The sequence below is a fragment of the Vombatus ursinus genome, unplaced genomic scaffold, assembly GCF_900497805.2.
Source record: "Vombatus ursinus unplaced genomic scaffold, bare-nosed wombat genome assembly UNPS02015175.1, whole genome shotgun sequence".
Taxonomy (NCBI): Eukaryota; Metazoa; Chordata; class Mammalia; order Diprotodontia; family Vombatidae; genus Vombatus; species Vombatus ursinus.
Genome location: NW_020954953.1, coordinates 2,757,695 through 2,783,769, shown reverse-complemented (window position 1 = coordinate 2,783,769; position 26,075 = coordinate 2,757,695). Strand labels below are relative to the sequence as shown.

Genomic DNA, 26,075 nt, shown 5'->3' with positions numbered 1-26,075 from the left:
CAGTACATTGCTCTAGTCACTTGGTTGATAGCCTTACCCGCCTTTTGATTTCTTACTGCACAGAAAATGGTCCCTGATCAAGGATCTTGACAGAAATAAAATCTTATTTAAAACTTGGGCACATTATATATCTTTCCACATGAAAGGAATGAATATCCCTTCCCCTTCCTTAAGATTAGCCCATATAGCAGGGTGCCTATTCAAAAATAACTTGGCATTCAGAAATCAGTCAGTCTCTTCCTACCTGCCCTTATTACCACAGAGAATCCTATCTATATTTCCTGAACTACACAGCTCTGTAGCATTCACTCAGCAGCTTAGAGGAGGGAAAAGATGAAGGAGAAGGTGTATTTATGACAGCTCTCTCTTCCTTACTATGTCCAGAATCTTATCATTTGATAATACAAAGAGTCCCCAGGTCCTGCAGATTTAGATTTTCAATGTTCCTATAACAACAAAATTTTGCCTTACTGAGAAATAGAGGCCCAGGAGAGACTGCTGTAGTAAAATTTAGGCTAAAATTTGCTCTCCTTTGCATTACAATAGTATTACTAATTTATGAGCTCTAAGTAGTGTTTCCAGGAATACTGATGGGTTTTCAGTGATCCATCCACATTACCACGCTCAGTTTCTCCTGGAACCAGCAATAATCAATCATTCAGCGACGACTACAGGAAGATCACTGTGTTGGATGCTTGGAGAGGTATAAAGTTTAGAGATGACATGTCCCCTGTCTTTGTGGGACTGACAATTTTGTAGAGAACAAGGGGAAAGTACTGTGTAAAGTCAGGAGTTGGAGGTATGATCAGGGGATCAGTGATGACTTCATGGGGTACTTAACATCAGTGTTGGGCTTTAAAGATTGTTTAGGTGAAGAGGGAGAAAGATGTTTCAGGCATATGTAAGGAAGAAAGCAGTCCACTGACTGCTGCATGGAGTGTTTGGAGGCCAGTAATATTATGTAAGGCTAGAAAATTAGGGTGGGTGGTGCCAGATTGTTGAAAGCTTTGAATGACAGGAAAAGGAGTTTGCATAGGGGAGGAAATAGGGAGCCAGTGATGATTTTTTTTTGAGCAGAAGAATGACATGATCATCATATTCATAATAGGAAGGATTTTCTGACAGTAGCATGAAGGATGGACCAGGATGGGTTACACTGCATCTGGAGTGCTGTGTTGAGTTGTCGGCACCATATTTTACATAGAATGTTGAGAAGCTAGAGAGAATCCAGAGGAGGAGAGACACAATGATGAAGGACCTCCAGCTGGTGTCAAATAAGGGCAAGTTGAAGAAACTGGGAGTGTTTGGCCTGAAGAAGACAAGACTCAGGAGGGACATGATAGACATCTTCAAGTACATAAAAGGTTGTCATGTGAAAGAGAGATTACACTAGTTCCATTTGGGTCTAGAGGGCAGAACTAGAAGCAATGAGTGAAGAATGGCTGCAAAAGAGGCAAATTTAGGTGTGATCTAAGGAACAATTTCCTAGTGATTAGAGTTATCTCAAAGTGCAGTGGGCTTTCCTAGGAGATAATGCATTCTCCCTTGGCAGAGTTTTTCAAGCAGTCTATATGACTTCTTGTTGGCCACATTCTAAAGGAAATTATTTTTCAGATATGGGTTGAGAAACCACTAATGTCCCTTAAAAGTCTGAAATCCTGTAATTTTGTAATTCTTAAGGAAGCCAAATAAATGGCGTATACAGACATATAGCAGAATCAAGTGTATAATTATTCAGAGTGAGATTGTTAAATGCCTCAGTTTTATATCAAGGCACTGTGAATTTAAATTTTTATGTCTGTGTCCAAGCCCACTGATATATTCATTAATCCCAAATGCACAGCTCCTGGGAAAGTGCTACAGGATAAACCTAGAAGGATGAATTCCTTGTTTTCAAGGACAGAACTGTGATAGAAAATAAACGACTAACAGCAAAAAAAATGAGAATTTCCATTTTTATTATGAAGGTCCAAAGTGACAGCATACTGTGAAAGTTTTAGGTTCTCATTGATCAGATTTCAAGAGACCACAGACTACAGCATTCCAAGCACTTTAATTTTTGACAGAGCAAAAAACAAAATCATAAAGATGTTTTTTTCAAGAGTAGAGGGTATGTGTGTGTGTGTGGCGTGTGTGTGTAAGAGTATATGTATGTTTGAGTGTATGTATGTATGTGTGGGTTGTTTTCTGCAGGTATTCAATAGGCAAAATAAATACTGATGATCTCAGAAACCCCTAATACTCATTTGGACACTCATAGGAAACTGTTGTATCTCTTCCCTGCAAATGAAGTTAATAATGAACATACTTGTAAAGTATGTATACTACATAATGTACTATGTTCATTCATCATCATTGCTTTCTTCTCCCACAATGCCTCTCAGTCTTCACCCATATCTCTTGGCTTCAGCTAACAAGAAATGATGATCTGAGATAAATATCAGAAAGACTATATTGAATCCTGCATTTTTTCCCCAACTGTATATTTCATGAAAGCATAAGACGTTGAAGAGTTGGGGGAAATCTAAGAAGACACTAATATTAATGGGTTATAGCCACTACTCAGGAACTGCACAGTCTACACATGCTGTGTTCAATTAAAGGATTTGGTTTACTAAAATCATTGTTGTAACAACATTCTTGTTGCAAACAAAATAGGACCTTTTTTTCCCTGAAGTTTCTCTTGCAACCTGTCCTTTCAATTACACATTTGCGGCGGTGTTACAAATAAGAATTAGTTGCAGTTTATACCCCAATATATTCTGGGCCTGCAGAAGCTCATGTCTCTTACAGATGCAACTTGGTTCATCTGAGTGATCCTCAAAAGAACAAATATGAACTAGAAACTCATAGAGTTTGTGCTTAAAATTTATAAAATTAAACCTGCTCCAAACAGGTAATACAGGGAGGCATGCTTGCAATCTCTGGATTCAATCAGAAACAATGCATAAAAAAGCACAGAGCCTTCTCAACATGTAACGATGGGTTCCTTTTAACGCTTCATTAAACAAGATCCGATGTGATGCACATTAGAACTTTGAAGCACGTCTCACTTAATTCTACAAGGCCTGGGACACAGGACGATGCCAGAACTTCATTCATCATCTTGCCTGTTGACAAAAGGAACAATAACTGGTCATCACTGGTCAATGGAATGCCTTCTCCTAGTCATTTTCCCCCAAGAAAAGAGGTGTCAACACAACAGCAAATGTTTCAGTGCTTGATTTGTTCTTGCATTGTAAAATTGCTGCTTTTCACATTCATTTGTACATTCAAAACAGTTATTTAGTGCCTACTATATGTAATGCACTGAGGGAGATACAAAGAAAAATAAGATAGTCTCTGCCCACAAGGGGCTTACAATCTATCAGGGCAACTTGTCTCCTCCTAGTTCAACAGGAGTGTTATGTTATATTTTTGCTTACCTATGATCATTCTTTTTTACCTATAGAAATGCCTTACCTCTATAGTCAACAATGTGCATGCACTTTTCTATTTATTCTGATATGGTTTCCCTACTGGCCTGCCTAACTCTAGACTCTGATAATGTGGAAAGACCAGGCATAACACAGGAGTGTAGGAAGTTGATCTTACTTTGACAATAGCCCAAGCACCACCTGTAGGAATGACAGAGTAACGCTTCCCCCCACCCCCAAACCCCACCACATATATTCAGTCTGGGGCATCTATCTCTATATGGTATATTTTCTTAAACTGACACCATATTAGAGAATTAACATTTCGAAGAGGTTCAAAAATAGCATAAAATATTTGTGTCCTTAATATTTTTTTGTTGTTCAGTTGGGTCCCGGTCTTCCTGACCCCGAGGACCATAACATGCCAACGATGTCCATGGCGTTTTCTTGGCAAAGATACCAGAGTTGTTTGCCATTTCCTTCTCCAATGAATTATGGCAAACAGAGATTAAATGACTTGCTTAGGGTCATACAGTTAGTAAGAGTCTGAGGCCAGATTCAAACTCAGATCTTCTTGACTCCAACCATGACACTTTATCCACTGAGTCACCTAGCTGTCTCCTAGGCAAACAGAGGCTAAGTAATTTGCCCAGGGTCACACAGCTAGTAAATGTTTGAAGCCACATTTGAATTCAGGCCCAGCATTCTTACCCAATAAGCCATCTAGCTGTCTCAAAGTCTACAAGTCTTTAACATACCTGAGTCTAAATAAAGTCTTCCTCTTAAATGAAAGTGAAAAAAAAAATAGATCTGGCTACTAAAATTTAAAAGCTAACACTTTCTGCTCTTTTTCACATTTTAAGTGTATAACAATCCAACAGCTTCATGCAGTTTAATTTATTCCCACTGTCTATATTATATCTTTGCTACAAGACCTAGGAAACATTCTTCTTTTTTTGGGGGGGGGCACATACACGTTTTCTCAAATGAAGCAATAGCTACATAATATCTATAAAAATATATTAAAAAGAAACAATACACAGAACGCTTTTTTGAAAGAGTATATAATCTTGCAATGTAATTCAAATAATTGCATAGCCTTTATGGCTAGTTTTTCAATGCAAAGCAGTTTCTCAGGCCACATCTGCATAATATCAAACTTGGTAGGAGAGTGAAAATATCACTCAATAAAACAGAATCACATATTTATCACTAGAAGGGACTTGAAGAGGTCATCTAATCCAACCTTTTCATTTCACAGATGAGGAAACTGAGGCCTATGCTGCTAGATAAAGAAATCTGACTTCTGACTGACTGGTTTGAGTCAGGGTCATCATAGACGTTATTAATGTCATGCTTACTGAAGTGGTTGTACTTCACAAAATGGTACCTGTGGGACAGAGAGAGTTAGCAGAGTTTCCACAGATTACTGAAGTACAATCAGGGAGTAACTGGAATATGGATTAATTTCTTCCTGCAGAAGCCGGGCTGGTGTGGATGGGCTATGATATACGTCACTGGAGGGGACTGCCTACAGAATGATGACAGATTTTATTGAGCATTGAATAACTAGAAAATGACATGTCACAGCAACTGGAAGCCTGTCAGAGCAATTGGGTTACTTCCTTATTTCTTTCTAACATTATGTCTAAAAAGATGCCAAACACAAATCACTAATTCAGTCAATGCAAATGTTTCAAAAATTAGACAGACTAGTTGTCATTTAGCCAAGAACAGAATTTTTCACTGGTTGTTTTGGCATTGTGTCAACATAGCCTTTGTGAATGGTGTGACTGATAGTCCACCCCACCCCACAACCAAGCAAAACAAGTACAAAGAAATGTGACGTTTAATCCGGATGACCCAAAAGTTACTTCCAAACCTTTTACTCTTCAAATGTTGAGTATTTAAAAGAAACAGACTGGCAAATTCACTAGTTTGGTTCTGTAAATTTGTAATACTGTACTTGAAGATCTGTTCTTAAATTTGGGCAAAGCATGGACCATATTGCAGCTGTAATTGTAGTAAATGCCCTAGGGAAATCAACACTTTGAGACAGAGGCAAAGAGTCCAAAACGGAAGAATCAATTAAGAAAAAAAAAACAACTTAGATTTACTCAGATAGGACCATATAAAATGAAATACACATACTCAATAATAACTAAATTTGTATTTCTCCTACTTGCCAACTAAGACAAATGCTTTGATGCAAGCAAGAACTTTAAAAAAAAAAAGATGCTTCATCTGGGATAATTATGGTAATAGAAATTGGGAATGGAATTATGGTAATTTAACACTTCTGCTCTGGCAGGCATTTTTAAGAACCTGATTTCTGGGGCTGCTTAATATTACTAATAACTACCTGCTAATTAGTGCTATTTGACAGAAAGGCTGAAAATGAATACAAATGTATCATTAGATATGACAAAGTTGTTAAATGACCACCAAAGACTAGAGAAGCCCCAGGAGCAAGGAACATAAATATATGGATAACTATCGAAAGGGGAAGTTCAATGTTCAAAATATGACATTTACTTAGCTGTTAAAATGAACTCACTATTATTTGGGTTATTAAACTGCTGAATTCTCTATTGCCTACAAAGCATTTGTGGCTCATTTAGAATTACCAACCCCATGCTGTACCACTGTGCTAGGATTTGACATGTGCTATAGTGCTCCTTCTTAGTAATTAACTGTTAAAGAAGTAAATTCTAATTAAAGAATTAAGTACAACTGAATGCTCCAAAGTCTAGGCAGAGGAGAGGCAACAAGGTCTAGAAGTAAGAAGGTTTGGGTTCAAATTCCATCTCTGCCACATGCTGGCTCTATAACTTATGCCAACCTACGTAAACCTGCTTCCTTATCTCCAGAATGGGCACAATAATCCTTGAACAACAGGGTTCTTTTGAAGACCAAAGGAAACAATACAAGTAGAATACTATGTAGGTATGAATTGTTAGTATTATAAACACTTACCCTAAATCTTACTGGAGGTAGGAAGAGACTCCCCTCAAAAGTTCCCAAGATGGGAAAACAATCTCATAACAAGTTTCTTCACTTGCCATAATGAATGCATTCTTTTAATTTTTTTTATGCCTTCATTCTCAAAACACTTCTTCAAATTTTCTCCAGCCCACTTCTCCCTCCCAATCCTAACACAGACTAGATCAGCCTATGCTGAGAGGGAAGAATTGCCACCAATGGTCCAAGGGGAGAAAGAAAAAGGTACGCTTATACTTTGAATGTCCTTTGAAAAGCCACAAACATCCCAGCTCTGATCCTTTCAGGGGAAAATATACATATACACATACATAAATACACACATATATATATGCACACACACACAAAAACATATATACACACATAAACATTATATATGTATGTGTGTGTATATATCATAGAAGCTGACATATACAGCACTTTAAGGTTTCCAAAGCCCTTTACAGACATGATCTCTTTTGATCCTCACCACAAATTTGGGAGGTATATGTATATACCCTCTAAGGAGAAGATGTTGAGGGCTTCAAATTGCCCTGATAACCCTTGCAAAGACTTCTGACACACAAAGTGGGACAAAGATTCTTCACCAGCCCAAGATGGGAGAAGGGGAAGGGAGGAAAAGGTCATTTAACCTGTCTTTACATGGCCTTAAGGCAGACCTCTTTCCCAGTGGGGAATCAAGTTGATTTAGAAATGAAATAATGTAGAGTTCTATGAATTCATTAATCTCCTTAGTGTCTTAAAACATATATTTTTAGGAAAGGTCATTTGTGCAAAATGGCCTTATGACATCCAGACAATTGACAATGTAACCTCAACTGCTTTGAGGGAATTACAGTGGAACCCGAGGGTTAAGTGCAAATGCATTTTACATGAGTGTGTACGTTAGAAATTGTTATTTTTAGTGTTAAGGTTAAAAGGGCTGGCTTTTGAGTTTCCAGGGAGGCCACAGGCACTACAAAATTAATGAAGTGGTCTCCATAACCTATTATATTAATATTTATTTTTAAGGTATCTATCATAATAGAATGCATATAACTAAAGAAACTCAAATTTTTAAAAAAGTAGAATGGAACCCTTAAGATCAAAGGTATAACACAATAATTTTAATAGGCTGTTTTCCAAAGACTTTTAAAGTTTCTTAACTTGGGTATAAATTTCACAGCATTGCCCCTGCTTTGCACAACAGGTATGGTCTGGAGAAGCTGTGTGTAAAGTATATCATAGTACTTAGAGCTGAAAGGTACTTTTAAATATTATTTAGTACAACCCCTTCATTTTACAGACGAGAAAAGTGAGACCAAGGTAGGGAAAGAAGCTGAACTAAGATAGAGAGGAAGCACCAGGATTCAAACCCAGGTCTTTTTATCTCCAAATCCATGTTCTATCCACTTCATCACACTGTCATTTCAAATGCATAAGGGAAGCACGTTTTAATTCCTTTTAATAAAGGAATTTCAATATTAATTGCTTTGTAAAGTAAAGGATCCATTTGTAAATAAATAATCATCACATTTATCTGCTGGTGGCAAATTTAGATTATTTGATACTAGGTTTGCTGTTTTCAGCTCTTTTTATGACTGAATTGGTTGGATTACATGGTCAGACTAATCAATTATGAAGAAGTTTGCCTTTAAAATAGCTACCAAAAATGGTCTGGAAAACTGATTGCATGAGAGGAAAAGCACAATGCTCCTTTCAGAGACTCTGTCCACAGTTATCTTGAGTCACTAACAAAACAGCTTGAATAACTAGGTAACTACCTGGATGGATGGATTAGGAACAGAGGCCTACAAGTCAAACCACCAAAGCCTATGCTGTGGGAGGCCTGAAAACTGGTAATTCCAAGTGACGACTGTCCGAAGGGCCAGCTGATCAATTGGTATAGGTTCAGTAAGCATGGTATCTTTCATACACAAGTACTGCTACAGATGTATAGTATAAGCAGTGCTCACTTCTGGTTTTCACTCAAGATATCCTCAATCCTACCATAGCTTAAGATCTTCAATTCGGTTCACTAATGAGAAAATTCTTGCTGAGCTGGGGAGAACATTCTTAAACCCTGACGAAGGGAACAATGGATCCATAAGGCCAAGGAGAGTTCAGGTCAAGTCAATTAGTATTTATTTAGCCAGGCAGCTAGGTGATGCAGTGGATAGAGTGCCAAGTCTGGAGTCAGGAAGACCTGAGTTCAAATCTGGCCTCAGATACTTACTAGCTGTGTAACCCTAGGCAAGTCACTTAACTCTAGCTGTGTGACCCTGGGCAAGTCACTTAACTTCAGTTTCTTCATCTGTAAAATAAGCTAGAGAAAGAAATAGCAATCCAGGCCAGTATCTTTGCCAAGAAAACCCCAAATGGGATTATAAAAAGTCGGATACGACTGAAATGACTGAACAACAACAAAATGTGCCAGGGAATAGGGATACAAAGAAAGTCAAAAAGATAGCCCTGGCTCTCAGGGAATGTATATTCTAATGGGGGCAAGATACATACAAGATATAAATAGAATAAATAAAAGGCACCCTGAAAGGGGAAGACATCAGCAGAAAAGCCTTGGGGAGCCCTCCTGGAAAAGGTGAGATTTAAGCTGAGTCTTTAAGGAAGTCAAAGACCCAAGAGGCAGATGTGAGGCAGGTGGAGCATTCCAGGAATGTGGAGCAGCCAGTGTGGAAATGTGAAGATAGAAGATGGAGTTCTGTGTGAGCAGACTGTAGGTCAGACAGCGTAGCTGAAATCTAGAGGGTGTAGAGGACAATATGGTATAAGGTAACTGAAAAGGTAGGAAGGCGTCAGGTTATGAAGAGCTTTAAATGCTGAAAAAAGGCATTTCTATTTCATTTTGGAAGTAATAGGGAACCAATGGAGCTCAGCGAGAGGAAGACAGTAACTTGGCCGGACTGTTGTTAAGCCATTTTTCAGTCACGTCCAACTCTTCATGACCCCATTTGAGATTTTCCTGGCAAAGATCCAACTCATTTTACAGACGAGGAAACTGAAGTAAAAAAGAGTTAAGTGACTTGCCTAGGGTTACACAGCTAGTAAGTATCTGAGGTCAGATTTCAATTCAGGAAGATGAGTCTTCCTAACTCTTAGCATGGCACTCTATCCACTGTGCCACCTAGCTGCCCCTTGGCCAGACTTACATTTTAGAAAAAATCACCTCGGCAAATGAGCAGAATATGGGTTGGAATAAAGAAAAAGTTGAGGCAGAGACCAATTTGCACATTATAGCATTAGTTTAGGTGAGATGTGGTAAGGGCTTGTGCTAGGGTTAGTTAAAAGAAGGAATGTATTTTAAAGATGTTGTGGATGTAAAAATGATGGCATTGGCAATGGATTGGATATGTCAGGTGAACAAGACTGAGGGACACAGAGCTTGAGAGCTTGGGTGGCTGAGGGGACATTGAGGTCCTAGACAGTAAGAGGAAAGTTGGGAAGGGGAGGACTTTCTGGGGAAAAATAATGAATTATTTTGCATTTTTTGAGTTTGAAACAACTATGGGATATTCAAGACTAGAGGTCCAAAAGGGAGATGGTAAAGTGGGAGATCAAGAGACTAAGATAACAGAGGTAAAAGTTGAATCCATAGAGGCTAATGAGATCATCAAGTGAGACAGTGTAACAAAAAAGAGAAGAGGACCCGGGACAATGAAGTGCTATAGGAAGAAAATTTTAATTTTGCAGTATGTTGACTACCTGTCATGTTACTAGGTATAGGGAAATAATTTTAAAAACAATCTTTAAAGCTTTAACGTTTTAAAACATTCAGATTTTTGTCTTCCCAACATAGGAAGGAACTTAGAATATTCATGATACCTGATAGTCAAGTGTTACTTCAGACAAAGAGACCTGTAAAAGACCATAGTTTAAAAAGGCCAAGGCCTCCCACTGTATCTGGGGCCATCTCTAGTAGTCCTGATCTATATCTTGCCACTGGAACCAGATGGCTCCAGAGGAGAAAGTGAGGCAAGTGACTTTGCACAGCCCTGACTCACTTAAATACAATTCACCTTCAAGTCATGACATCTCCTCCCTGATGTCATGGTCCTCTTCGAGAACGAAGGACAAACAACCACAATAGCTGAATGTAATGAAGACATGCTGGACCTGAAGCCAAGCAGACTTGGATTAAAGTCTTGCCTCTGATATGAATTAACTATGTGACCATGGGCAGGTCACTTAATCTCCCCAAGCCTTAGTTTCCTCATCTGTAAAATGAAGATAAATAATATCTGAAATGTAGTACTTATCTCACAAGGTTGTTGTGAGGCTCCAATGATGGATAATGGATATAAAAGGCTTAAAAATACCATAAATGTCAGTTATCATTAATAATACTCATAGGTCAGAGATGGTTGAAGCTATAGGCATAACTGTTACCCAAATAATTTCTTACTTTTAAGAAGACATCACCATTTGAGGACTCCCTCACACCCCTCTATTTCACTGATTACATATATAACTGATAAAGAATATGGAAGTTCTTTCCTGAAAAGCATGCTTGTAAACTTGACATGGGTTGTTGTACATTTGTAAATTGGGGCAATTGAAGTCTCATTGTAAAAGACTGGGAAAGGCTATCATAAGCTCCAGAAGTCTTCAAGTGCTTTGCCCTCTAGCTAAACTTACTCATTTTTTTTTTTAAAAAGTCTCATTTAAGTGTCATCTGAGAGGCAGCACAATATGATGCAAAGAACACAGAATATGAAGTCAGAAGACACAGATTTCTATCTCTTATCAGCTGAGTGATGCTAAGTCACTTGATCTCTAGACGTTCAACTTTCTCATCTATAAAATGGTGACCATAAAACACGAACTATCCATTTCACAGAGATGTTACAAGGCACGTACTCTACAGCTTATAAAGCACAATAAATGTGAGCAATTCTCATCTCCTTCCTAAAGCCTTTGGAGAGTATTTTAATGCACCGTAATCATTCTCTGTTCTGCAGTCAGCACCACAGTCTAATCCACAAATCTGGCAATTAATCACGTGCATTGTACATGATTGTGACGTATCTCTTATTATTGCCTTGGTATTTAAATCTTGCATTATTATTTCATTTTTCAAGTATGTATGTTTGGTCTCCATAACCAGAACATGAAGTAGATGGAGGAGGTAGTTTCAAAGCTCTAAAATCCTATGATCCAATAACTACTCTAAACTGCAATTAGAGGGTATTTTGGTCTTAAACGTTTTTTTAGTAGGACAGGGTGGGGAGAAGAGAACTTACTAACAAACTGTTCTGTTTCACTCTAAAAGTATTATCTACTTAGCAAGGGCAGAGTGGAAGGTGGTGAGTGTGAATTATAAATTGAGCTTGGCCCTAGCTTAAGTGCTTGCTAAGTTTAGAAGAACTAATCAGTAATATCACAGGCCCAGGTGTATCGCTTTTGTATTAGAAATCTCAAAGAGTATAAGCCATGGTGATTTTACCTTTGGAATGGGGGCTAACTACATAGGTTATGCAATTCTGAACTTTTCCCTAGCCTTTGTGAAGGGATTTGCTACTCATTCTCTAAATTGATCAGTATGAATTAATGCTGTTGTTAGTTCTCCCCCCACCCCAAAGTTACTTTGTATTCATTTTGTATAAATTTCATATTGTGAACATACATTTGTATATGTTGTATGCTGTTTCCTCCCCTTAGGACACTGTAAGTTGCTTGAGGACAGCAATTGTTTTGCTGTGGGTTTTTGTTGTTGTTTTTCTGTTGTTGTTGTTTTTGTTTTTGCATTTTAGTTGTTTAGAGTATTTCCTGCCACATAGCATAAAGCTTAATAAACGTTTGCTGAATCAATGAATGACGTGCCAAAAGACCATAGGAAGAAACAAACATAGCAGCTAGACACAAGCCTAGTCACTTGTTCAAGATAGCACAGGTAGTAAGCAGTATAACCAAGATGAAAGGCCAAGTTCTCTAACTCCAAATTCAGTGTTCTTCCCGTAATATCATGTTAGGGTTCTTAGGCTTCTTTCCCTCCCCCACTGCTGTTTTAAAGTTGCTCACACCTGATGTTTTGTTTTGGTTATCTTTCTGCTTCAGTCTTTCTCAAGGAAGCCAAACTTTGGTTATAAAAATACTACCATAATAAAAAGTAGTGCATTTCATTTAGACAGGAGTTCTTAACACAGAATGGATTAACTTGTTTATTTTTAGTATTTGGTAAGTGTTTTCTTTTGAAATTCTTTATGTTTTATTTTATGTCCTTAAAAACACTATTATGAGAAGGGGCCCATTGGCTTTAGCAGATTTCTAAGCAATTTTACAACACAAAACCGGTTAAAAACTCCTCATCTAGAGTAAGGCCCAAGAGGTAAGGTATGCACATCATCTGCAAAGATGTCTCAATTGCCAAAGATTTCTCTCCCTATAGCCTTATAAAAATTTCACACCTAAAAATCCTTTTCATTTCCATAGCTCATCTACTGCCAGGTCATCTAAGATACCAATAAAGTATCGCTTCTGAAAATTTGTCCAATGTACATCCTACACTAACATAGTATAACATGACTTTAAACTGAAACACTATAAGACAACATAGAGCAGTGAACAAAATTATAACTATTCAAAAAGCATGGTGGGGCGGGGAAAATGGCTAAAATTTGAAGTTAGAGGATCTGGATTCAAATCCTGACTCCACTATTTCATGTCCTTTATGACGCTGGACAAATCATTTCATCTCTATGGGCCTTAGTTTCCTCATCTGTAAAATGAAGGGGTTGGACTAGATGAACTTTAAGCTTTCTTCTGGTTCTAAATCATTTATACATCATTAGCAGTGACAGAACTTAAAAGAAGTGGCCTCTGTTTCCAGGAATACCAACATTTATAAATAAATGCAAAATAGCACAAAACACATCCACCATCTTTGAGAATTCTCACATATTTTATCAATTATTCTGCTGGGGTTGCTTAAGGAGCTAGGTAAATATATTTTTCTACAATGGCTCTACTCTTTGAAAATCACCAAATAATACCATTCCTGCTTCTTAATTTTCTACTAATGTTACTAAAATCTTTCAAGTTCTTCCCCCCACCCCAAATGCTACAAATCAGGGCTTAATTTACTGTTTTACTGATTTTTCACACTTAAGGAGGACATAGGGAAAATACCAATGATGCAGATCAAACATAAAAGTGTCATGCATTTTCGGAGAGCCGGTTGTTATCAGCATACCCTACAAACAACTGTCAAGTCTTGTTGATTCTTCTTCCCTTTGCAGTTTCTCATCTCTGTCCCTTCCTTTCTGTGTCTACTATCACCCTAGTTCCGCCCTCACATGCAAACTACTGGAAACAGCCTAACTTGTCTCCCTGCCTTCAATTACTTTCCATTTCAATCTATTTTAGACAACACCGCCATATTAATCTTCCTAAAACACCTTTTTTCATCGCACCCATTCCTAGTCCAAATCTTAAAAACTTCAATTGTCCCATGCGGCCTAAAAGATAAAACTCTTAAATTCCTTAGCATGGCATTCAAGATTCTCCAAGATTTGGGCCTACTGATGTTTCCAGACTTTTCTCACACCACTCCCCTTACACAGATTCACTGCTCCAGTCATATCAGCATTCCCATCCACTGTCCTTTCTTGACTGTCTGCCACATGAGGAAGGCGGTGACTGGTCAATAATGTACAAGGCACATATCTACATAGTTAATTTTTTTCAGTACATAATAGGTGTTAAATAAACATTTGTTGACTTAACTTACTCCCTCTTTTCAGATTAATTTCCTGGTGGCCTCATCTGATCCTTAAGCTTGCATTTGAACTTTTAGCATGCCAGAATTCTATTCCTTGATAGCATCATTAGTTCTACTACATCCATGAAGCCTCTTATCATTCAAACAAGCTAACTTGCCTACATGGAAATTGTCAAATGACAGTAAAAACCTGTACTTCTGACATGAGTCCATGTTGCTTCATTATATACTGAAGATTTAGAACTGATTATTTTTCATTAAGTTAGATTTCATTATTTCAGATGACTTAATTATAAATAATTTTCTAGACCCATTATAGATTTTAGACTCTCTTGATTTATAAATTGCCCTTTTACTACTGAACTAACATCTTTATAAATTACTTTTCCTACAAGGCTTCCCCCCCCCCACCAGTAACTGGAAACCATAGGAATATACTTCCTTATGATCATTTATTTCTTATTTCAAGAGGAAGAAATAAACCTCCACTTACAATTATAGTATCGTGATGTATTGGGACTCACCCTCTACTTTTCCTTTATATCTAGCTCCAATATAATAACAAAATAATGATTTAAAAATCATTCTCATTCAGAGGCTGGTCTGATCTCTTCTTTTCACCCTCCTCACCCTGTTTGTTTTCAAATCTGTTTCAGACTTCTAATACATCTCTGATGTTTCCCAAACTGTCTAGGCAATTTTCTCTTTAAAAACATCTTAAAATTTTGGTGCTGAATGCAGACAAACTGAATCCAATATGATTATCTGGCACTCATACAGCTCTTTGTGTTTTCAAAATACTTGGCTTTCATTTAAATTTCTCTTCTTAGTTCAGTAAGCCAGGCTGTTATGCTCAGTTTTTTAAAAGACTACTCTGCTGTCAAAAGTATGTATTCTTTGAGTTGTTTTTCCAGCAGTGTGGTAGGTTTGCCTAGTGCCATCTGCACTCTGTTGCAAGGTCCCCTTTGGTAAAATGGAACAAATTTGCCAGAAAGCTGTCCAGAGCTGAAGAGTCCCTATGGTCTCTACAGAACAAGGGTTTATCTTTGTGCAAAGCTATGTAACACTTATGTACATCATATCTCTGACTCTGACCTCATTAACACTATTCTCTAACTAAGCAAGCTAATGGTCTCACAAATCAAATAAAGAAAAAGTTAGCGTTAGATCTCAGAACATGCCAGCCACCCCAGACACTCAGGCGACATCCAAGTACATGGTCAATCAGGATATGCCTGTGAACTACAGGTTCAGGCAGCTGCTTTGCCAATACATGTCAAAGAAAGACACCTAATGTCCGCTTCATCGTATGAACTTAGCTCTCCTTTATCCCTGAAGCAAGTTAGAACTTGTATGTGCTTTTAGAAGGTCTTTAGGCTATCAAGTCTAGGCCTGACATCTGGGCAAACTCCAAAGCTACCCTAGAGTCTGGGATGGGGTGGTGTTCTCCCACTATTTTCCTCTGATAAGTTTTCATGGGGTTTGGAGGCATACCCAAAAGCCAGGCTATGTGTGGGTGTCATATACTTGATGAGATGAGATTCAACACAGTGTGATAAGACAGACTGTGGACTTGGAGGCAACAAGGCTTGGATTTGAATTCCATTTGAGACACAACAGCTCTGTGACCCTGAAACCCTGAAATAGTTAATGACTTCTCTGAACTTTAGTTTCCCCTTCTATAAAATGAGCAAGTTGGGCTTGAAGACCTCAAAGGTCCCTTCCGACTTGAAATCTGTAATCCCATGACCACTTTTTGGAAGGTGAAATTGTTCACCTGGACTTGACAGCCTTTCCAATTTTAATTTCTTTGTTTAAATAACTGATATGTACTATCTCTATGCTCACAGATTCAATAACATATATGTATATGCATATATAAATGCATGCATGTATGATTAAGATCCCACAGAATCAGCGAGCTGAAACAACTTAAGGGAAAAAGAAGTTTTGGATTTGAAAAGTTTTCCTGCTTGGTTTCATTTTGGTGTTGATACTTGAATGAAGGACTTCTGACCTTTGAAAATTCTATTTTTTTTTTCAGGTAAATTAAACATTTCTGAATAAGATATCATCTCTTTTAAAACATCTCTTTAAATATTATCTCACGTGAACTCAACTGAATGCCTTCACTATTTTCAATTAGACGACATGAAAACTCATCATTTAGAAACACACTTTTATATGGCCTCAGTAAGCCATAGTAGCTCTTGCGGCTACTCAACAATCCTTCTCTGTCCTTACTAACTCCATGTCATTACCTGCAGCAACTGTTTTAAATCCTTTGCTCTCTCTCCTTTTGCCCCCAACTGCATGCCCACTCCACTTACTTACAGCAGATGCTTGAGTTCTTATTTCACTTAAATGACTGAGGTCATCCATATGAGCTCCCTCAGTCACACAGGGTAACTGTGCTGGGCTCTCCTCTCTTCTCCCTCATCAGCTTCCATGGATGCAGTTAGCACCTCCACTCAGATAATTTTCAGAGCTGTTTGACCAGCCCTAACCTCTCTCCTGACCTCCAGTTTCACATCTCTAACTGCCAATGGACATCTCAAACCAAATGTCTCATGGAAATACTAACTTCATCTCTACTGCCCTTGAGGGGACCATCTAGTCACTTAGGCTCAGAACCTAAATGTCATATGCAACTCCTCACTCTTTCATTCTTCCTATATCAAATTAGTTCCTAAATCCCGACATTTCTCCCTTTGTAACATCTCTTATATATGCTTCCTTCTCTCCTTCTTTCCTCTGACATTGTACTTATCCCATTGCATCTCTCATCACATCACACCAACACTATTGCAACAGCCTGTTGGTTGGCCTCCCTCCCTCAAGTACCTCCTCATTCCAGTCCAGTTCAGATGTCAAATTTTCCCTAAGGACGGGTCTGATCATGCCATCCTGCTTTCAATAAACTGCAATGGCTACCCTCTACCTGCAGAATTAAATATAAAATACTCTGTTTGGCTAATTTCCATCTGCCTGCAGCCATTCTCATGTCTCTATCTCAAAAAACAAAAGCAAACCAACCTCCTCCTCCAAAAAAAAATAGTGGAAGGGGCATGGAAAAGGAAGAACAGTGCCTAGATTTGTAATTTCATTCATCTGAGGAACTCCCAGGTGAGGATGCTCCCTCTGTAAATGCAGGTCCCCACCTTCTCTAAAACTTACAGGCTAAGGAGTTGCTCAGAACACTGAGGGGATGAATGACTTGCTAAGGAACTCATGGCCAGTATGTCAGAAGCAAGACTTGTACCCATGTCTTCCTGGAAGGCTTTCTATCCACTTTGTCATGCTGCAAATGCTCTTAAAAAAAATAAAGGTGTATAAAAAGAAATAAATTTTAAAAATTAAAAAGCCTTCCCTGAGGCATTCTACCATTTTATCTCCTTCCATCTCTTCAATGCTAAATGTCTTCAAAAAGGAATAGACATCCAGTTCAATTTAATCCAATAAACATGTTTAAATGGCTAAGATGTCCAAGGTACTTTGTACTATAGGTTGTGGTTTAGACGTTTTCAGTCGTGTCCAAGTCTTCATGACCCCATTTGGGGTTTTTTTTGGCAAAGATACTGGAGTGCTTTGCCATTTCCTTCTCCAGCTCATTTGACAGATGAGGAAACTGAGGCAAATAGGCTTAAGTGACTTGCCCAGGGTCACACAGCTAGTAAGTGTCTGAGGCCAGATCTTAACTCAGGAGAAAGGAGTCTTCCTGACTCCAGGCCTGGTGGTGGGTGTTTGCATTCCTTTATGTTCAGTTGTTTCAGGTGTTAAGTACAAAGCTCTAATTTCTCACTATACTCTCTCTTTAATCTTTCCTCCACCCTTCTACAAAAACTGTCTTTAAGGTCACCCTTGCCAATCTCCAAATACAACAAGGCCTTTTTCATTCCTCATTGTTACTGAACTCCCTATTGCATCTGACCATACTCTCCTATCCTAAAATAGGCTATAATGTCCAAGACTGTCTTTGAATCTTTCTACTTTTTTGAGTCTTTTATCTAATAAATTATTAGTGCATTCCAGGCATGGATGATAGCCAATGCAAAAACACAAAAGTATGAAACTAAGTGCTAGGTATGAGGAACAGAAAGATATCCCAATATCCATCAACTTTACCCCAGGAAAATCCCTTAGATACTTGCTCTTATTTTGATCATAATTTTAAGAAGTTTGTCCATCTGGTTTTCTAGGACTGATTCAAAGCAGCAAAGTACAGAAGGAGTCAATGGATTACTGCTCAACACAGGTGAATTGATAGCAGTAAGTGATAGTTAACATCTTAAAATCAAGGGACCCAGGAGAGAGAAAAATGAAAAAGCAGACAACCTCAAAAAGCGTTAACAGCATGGGTCATTTAGTATAGGGACAAATAACACTATACAACTCACATAAGCTATCTTGGCCTAAATTTCTTCATCTATAAAATAGGGATAATAGAATACTATTATGGTGCCTATCTCACAGCCTTGTTGTAAAGATTAAATGAGATAATGTAATGAGATAATGTAAGTAAAGCATTGTGTAAACTGCAAAGCACTGGGACCATAAATTTAAGAGCTGGGACCTTAAAGGGAATGCAGTTGGAACCTTTTTTTTCACAGATGATCAAACTGAAGCCCAGTGACATCAAATAATTTGTCTAAGGTCCCAGGGTGGGTAAGTGGCAGAACTGAGATTCAAACCCAGGGCAATTTTCTCCAAATCCACTGTTTTTTCTACTGAACCATTATTGTTTCCCTCTATAGACAGTTATTGTTATTATTATCATTACACAGCTCAAAAGCCCTGAGGAACATCACTATTATAACACAGTACAGTGACTGAAGTTCATAATGATGGCCCTAATTCATCAAGAAAACGTTAAATTATGTTCAGTACACTCTGGTTGAGAAGGTAGGGTGGTGCATTTCAAAAAAAAAAAATACTTCTTTCCAAAATAGTTTTAAATAAAATAAGTTTTTGATGCTAAGGGATAAGCTTTAATTATCTGGAAAATTTGCCAATGTAGAACATTTTATTCCCAAGCAACACAGAATGAGACTTTATTTAATTCTTCTGCCCCCTGACTTTATTTTTTTTGTTTGTTTTTTAATGTTATTAATAGAGACAGTAAACTGTGTGAATATTTTACATTTATATATACATATGTACCTATGTGTGTATGTATATACATATATAAATGTGTATATATGTGTACACACACACACACATTCTCCTCTCAGTAACTACCTAAAGAATTACTACTTTAAGTGTGAACATTCCAGGAACTATTAAGCTCCCAAGCTCCTTGAACATTTGCCCCTGCTCCACAGAGCAGCCTTGAAATGTCCTGATCTTCAGGATGCAATTTAGAGAAATAAACCTAGGCACATGACTGGAAAGGTAAGGTGGAATCAACTAGGTTAGATAATCTGGATATCAATTATAATTAATTAACTAATTAATTACCACTCTTTAGAGTTGCCCATAGGCATCTGCAAAAGGCAACCTTCTTTCTATAAACTGCAAAAGTAAATGAGAAAGGAATTTACTGGTTCAAGAATAATACCCTGTATGGGGAAAAAAAGAAGCCTGAATTCAGAGAACACACAGACATATCATTTGAAAATGCCAAGTTCTGTCCTCACCTTTGGCCCACACAGGGATGCAGGGAGCTATGCAGGTTCTGGCTTGCCCTTTTCAAATGTAATAGCCTTTAACTTTAACAAATGTTCCCCTGAGAGGGATAAAAACCTTTTAATGAAGTGAAACATATTGAAATTGATGCGTTTTTCCCTTTAAATATGGACAATCAAAATTTTCCAGAGACTTAAAACCCTTCAAAGGACATTTGACCTTGTATCTCCGTGCCTCTTATACACCCAATACGTTGTGTAACTACATTCGCATAAGGCTGTGAAAATTCTTAAAAAGATTTGTTCATTGACCATATGTGATCAAGATGGTACTCCACATGAATCCCTCCCCCTATTTATGCTGTCAAGTTGCCTTTTTTTCTGGACTATACTCTGCTATTTTACATGGCAATCAAAATTTACATTTCTTTATCGGAAAGAAAAACAACCCAGCTAGAAAAGCTTCCTGAATTTTCTGAGAACCAATTATTTTAAAAGGTCCATTTAATACATTAGGATTTTTTTTCTTTTCTTCATAGAAACTAATTTAAAAAAAAAAGGCAATTGCAAAAGGGAAGTTTTGTGTAATTGAGAATCCACAGAACTGAAATGTCAATTATTTGCTTGTGTTTTTTAGCTTTTGAAGCTTTTCTCATGGATCAAGGATAATAATATACATTATTGGCAACATCATATGGTAGGAAAGAGCACTGGATTTGGAAACAGAAACCTGGGATCAAATCCCAGCATTTACACTAAGGTCACCTGAGCAACTTATTTAACTTCTATGGGCCTCAGTTTTCTCAGCTCTAAGACAAGGGATTGGACTAGATGGCTTCTTGAGTCCTTTTCCAATTGTAAATCTGTGATCCTATAAAATGGCATGCAACAACTGCAATTTGTCCCCAGATACGTGAGTCTAAATAGCAGCAGTTTTACTCTGTGTTCCATACCATGTTCTCTAATCCTCCCTGGGTTTCAATTTCCCAGTAGGGAAAACCACTACAGGTTTGCATGCTCTGAAGATAGTCTGCTCATTCCCCCTCTGATTCCCAAGTCATGAGGTATGTAAATACTCTAATAGGGAGCATGGAAGTGAGCTCATTTGTAAGCATTTATTAACTGCTTACTGAATGCCAGGCACTGGCACAGTGTCATGGGATTACAGATTCAGAGCTAGGGAACTTTAAAAATCATTCTAGTACCACCCTCTCATTTTACAGAGAAACTGAGGCTCAGAGAAGTTATATAACTTGCCCACAGTAACACAGGTTATAAGTAGAAGACCTGGGATTTAAACCCAAGATTCACTATTGTACAAAGTAGCAAATGCATAAATTATTCAGATCACAGAACCATATTGCTGAAGGGGATTGTACTCTAACTCATTCATTTTTCAGGTGAGGAAACTGAGGCCCAGAGAGGTAAAATGACTGGTCTAAGGTTATATAGCTAGTTAATGGGAGAGTTAGGCAGAGAAAGAAGCCTCCTAAACCAAAGTACAGATTCAGAACAAGAAACTAGGACTCCTGAGCAGCAGGCTAGTGATGTGACAAGGCAACATCATGGTGTGTTTCATACTAGCTATATCTGTATATATGATATGTATATATGATACAATTAATTTCAAGGAGACTCATATGCTTTATCTAAAATAATCATTCGATGCTGGTGAGGGGTTCAATTTTGAAATCTTCCACTCACAGGATATGAAATTAAATGTAATCTTTCTTTTTCTTTTTAAAGACAGAAAAAAGCTGCATAGATCAATAGTTTAGAAGAGACGCTCTTGGCATCTGGCTACCACTCCTCCATGTTTCAAAAGTCTGTGGGGTGCATCTGTGAGCAGTAATGAGCTTCTACTGCAGATTAACCGTTCTGTGACAGCAAGCTGTCCTCCAATTAATGTTCCAAATAAAGTTTTGTGCCAAGAGCCTTCATCTTTACAACAGATAGACTGAAATCCAAGGCTTTCTGGGTTTCTGCCACTTAGACAAAATGCCTTTTTTGCCTTTTACCAAGCTTATAGATCCATATTAACAAATAGGTTACAGAGAAAAGGGGTTCATTCCTATGTCAAGTTTCCAGGGAATATGTCAGTTTTCATTAGCACTGTGATGTTTTGCCTGTCCTGGGTCCTGCCTCTAGCCTTTTCCCCCTTCAATCTATCCTATATAATAATGGGCAAAGTTGGCAAGCACCACTTTGATCAAATCATTCCCTTTACTGAAACTTAAAAAAAAAACCCTGCCTTCTGCATCAAATTGAAACTTCCGATCAAAGACTTTAGGAACCCTAGCAACTACCTAGATCCACCTACCTTCATCTCCAATTATACTCTCCTCTCTAGCTAAGCAAACTCTTGGTTTTGCAAAACCAAACTTGGTTTTCTTAGGCATGCTCCATTTTTTTCTGCCTCCATATGGCATACACCATTTCTACCCTTTCCATACCCTTCTTTTTAATAAAAAGCACCTGCCTTTCCCTTATACAAAAGTCTTAAGACTCAAACTGTCCAAAACCTTTTTTTAGGCAAGATACTCTGAGCCCTAGGTAGTCCTGGGTATATGTTATATATTATCTATCTACTCTCCCAATGTCATGTCACTTTTATACTATAAGCTTTTATGTGTTATTAAATATTTGTCATGAGATTGAAACAATGGTTCAATCTAGAATTAATGTATGGACATTTCATATCACTCTTTTTCTGACAGATAATCTCATCAGAGGATGGTGTAGATAATATCTATTACTGCAACTTTATGCTCAAGAATCTAAAATTGATTGAAATAAATTTAGTAATTATTTATTAAGCATCTGCTATGAGTAAGGCACTGTGCAAAACAACAGTGATAAGAAGAGAAAAGTGACAAATAGTCCCTACTCTCAAAGATCTTAAATTCTACTGGAAATATTAAAAACACAGGAACTGTAATATTTCTGGCTCAAAAACGGAATGAAGAGAGGGGGAGAAATTTCCCTGAGGTAACTGGTCAAGACTTGGTAGAAAGTAGAAAGAGGAAAAGAATTAAGGATGTAAGAGAAAGAGGATGATTGCAAAAGTGTAAAAATGATTGCCAATAGAATGAACCAAGCTATCTGTAATGAAACATAGAAGAAATGGGAGAGGAACATAATGTATATCTAACCCTTTAGACAGTGGTGTGAGAAAAGTTGCTCCAGAAGTTGGGTCAGTCAGATTCTAAAAAGCACCACCTAATGGCTCCTAGAATGGGAAAGTCTAGTAGGAATTAGGCTATCATGGCTATCTGGTAGCTCAGGTTTGAGACTATTCTAAAATGAGACACTCATAGTCCATCCAACAAATTAACAAAAGGAGATTTACTTAGTCATAGCAGGGTAAGGACATTAAACAAGGATATGGCACTGATTTTGTTGAATGCAGTTTTCTTGATCATGCAGCTGATCTGCTGGTCAGAAGCCCATGGGAGGAGCTTCTCAAGCCTCTGGCCTCCCCCCTTTTTTTTTTTTAACTGAGGTAACCAGAGACCTGAGCCTTAGGCCTCGGAGTACAGTTTTAATGCCTTTTGAGGAAAAGAAACTGGTTGGGGTCTCTATAAGACATTCCTATTACCACAGAAGGGGAGGCAGTAGCTATTTCTACATCATTTTGTTAGAGTGATTTGAATGGCTTCAATCTCAGTGAAGGAGAAATTTAGATCATTTGCTATAAATGCAAGGAATGCAGGTATGGTAGGTGGAAAAAGGACTAAAAAAAAATTTGAATAGTCATTATAAGAAACAAGAGAGGGTGCTGGTAAGTATAAAGGAGAAACATTGCCCCATCTGTGGTAAGTACCATGGACTTGTAGTAGATCATTTAGATTTTATGATTTTTTCCAGGGACGTTTGGCAGCCCGGGGGCACGGAAAGGTAAATCAGAGAGGGGAGATGAACAAGAAGTGAGAATAAATATGTCAAGAATGGCAGATTGCAGGGGACAAAGGGCAGGACTGGGGTAGCAGGAAGTAAAACATCAATGTGGCATACACACTAGGTTGGTTAAGGCTGGGATGGAAGCAAAAAAAGCCAGAATGGAGAAGATGAACTGAAAAGATACGTATGGATCCAGGGACCTGAGGTCACAATAAAGGCAAGGAATAGGTTTAATGTGAAAGTGAGAATTGGATATATGAAGGACAGTAAGAACATATTTATAGAGTATTTCAAGGTCTGGAAAGTGCTTTCCTCTCAACGACCCTGTAGGGAGCGCAAATGTTATTACTCCAACTTTACAGATGAGCAATTGAGGCTCTGAAAGGTTAAGGGACTTGCCCAGGTTTGCATAGCTCATCAGTCTATGAAGCAGGATTTGAACCTATCTCCAAATTCAATGCTCTGTTCAGCTTACCACAGTGCTTCTGAAGATAGGAGGTTCTGGTTTTGGAGTGGAATTCAATTCCTGAAATACATTACATGTCACCAGGCTGGTGTTTGTTCAAATCATGTGGGGAAGGAGGTTTTTGGCATTGACAAAATTGATGCAAAGTGTGATCATTATTGGACGGGTCAAAACAAGATCAATACTGAAGTCTCTGAGGAAGATGGCAGGGCAAGAGGTGGTGAGTAAGACCAGGAGCCAGAAACTAAGGTCATATAAAAGGGCAGGGGACAATGAGAGTAGACAGAAGGGTATTTAATGAAAGATCTTGTGGAGATAGAAACAAACAAACAAACAAACAAAAAAAAAAAACTGGCAACTGCCTGGCTAAGTTGGATGAGTGAGAGTAGTTGAAGATAACACTGAAGTTGCTAATGTGGATGACTGAAAGCACAGCGGTGCCTTTCACAGTTGAGGGGAAAGATAATGAGTCCTACTGTGGTCACATGGAGTTTGCGGTCCCAATACAGTATCAGTTGAAATGCCCAATAAGTAGTTGGTGAGAAAAGACTGGAGTCAGGAGAGGGCATACTGCTTTGTGTCTCAAGTGTTGGGACTGAACACCTGGGATTGGGGAACCAGAGATGACAGAAATTGGGTGTAAATTAATATGACAGGTTCTATTAAAAAGAATTAAGCCAAAAGAGGACTTATACCTCTGCTAAGTCTTACCCTCCCTCCTCTTCTGCCTCTTTATAGAGAAGCGGAGCCTTTCAAAGTCCAGAGGGGTGAACAGGCTGCTAATCTAATACTCTAGAATGACATGAGGCCTCTGAGCATTCTTGCCACCCCACAAAGTTCTGCTTCTGCTCTTTGATGGAAAGACTGAGGCCAGTCTGTAGTGGCTCTCTATTGCTGTGGGAAAATTTCCATATCGAGGTTCAGATAACCTGGGCTCTGACACTTAGGATCTGTAAGACTACAACTAGGTTTCTTCATCTGTAAAAATGGACATGAAGAATATGCAGAGGGTTGTGGTGATGAAAGTGCTCTGTAAACTTTAAATAGCTAAATTATTATGCATTATTATTATTATTAAAGCCTTGGCTTCACCTGGCATCCTTGCCTGAAAAGAAGACACTCAGACCTATGGCCACTTTTGCAAGGTTTGGCTCAGTTGGGGAACTGTCCGACCCTTCAATTTTACAGACTGTATGACCCTTTGTTCCAATAATGCCTATCATATCAATAAGCACACAATCTGTAGGCCTTTCATTAATGTTTTTAGCTGATTTGATTACTACATAATTTCATCTCAGTAGCCAATGGTGTCTTTAATGAATTGTTTAGTGGTTTTTTCATTAGACCCTCATGGCATTTCTTCTGGCTACCTATCCTGCCTGTGAAATCATGATCCCGGCAAGACATTTATGCCCTCACTCTCCCTGCTCCCCCAAAGCAACTTTCTAAGACTCTACTCTCTAAGTTTCAGAACAGTAAACTGACTGGCATTAGCAGAGGGAGTTTCCACATCCCTCACCAGGAACTCTCTCTATAAATTAAATCATAAGTACAGATCAAAATAATAATAATAATACAAAGTAGAATGTGATAAGGGAGAGCAAGGGAAGATTAGCCTTTTTTAATAAAGCAGCACTGGGAAGTTATCTTCTTGAAAATGTCATGTTGCTACATGTTTGACGTCAAATTATTTTTCTCATTTTCTTCTCTTATAAAGGCAGGACTGTGCAGAGGCTAGAGAGATAGCTTCAAAACTAGGAAGACTTGGATGAAAGTCTTGACTCTGACACCAGCTCTGTTACTGATTCTGTGACCCTGGAGAAGTCAATGAGTCTCTTGGTACTCTATGCTGTAAGTTGCAGAGAATGTTGGAACTCCCTCACCTGGGAGATTTCTCTGCCAATGAAATCACAGGTCTAGTTCCTATCCTTATCTTCTACTGTTTCCGCATCTGT

The 26,075-nt window shown here is 38.2% G+C and overlaps 1 protein-coding gene across 1 annotated transcript in view; it reads right to left on the bottom strand.

The window, feature by feature from the left end:
• Positions 1 to 1,941: 1,941 nt before the first annotated feature.
• The window catches only part of LOC114031509 (protein SCAF8), a 209,883-nt gene continuing 185,749 nt past the window's right edge, over positions 1,942 to 26,075 (bottom strand). Inside the window, exon 21 of the mRNA XM_027846628.1 lies at positions 1,942 to 3,110. The gene's annotated coding sequence lies outside the window, so the exon portion shown is untranslated. The remainder of the gene's footprint in view (positions 3,111 to 26,075) is intronic.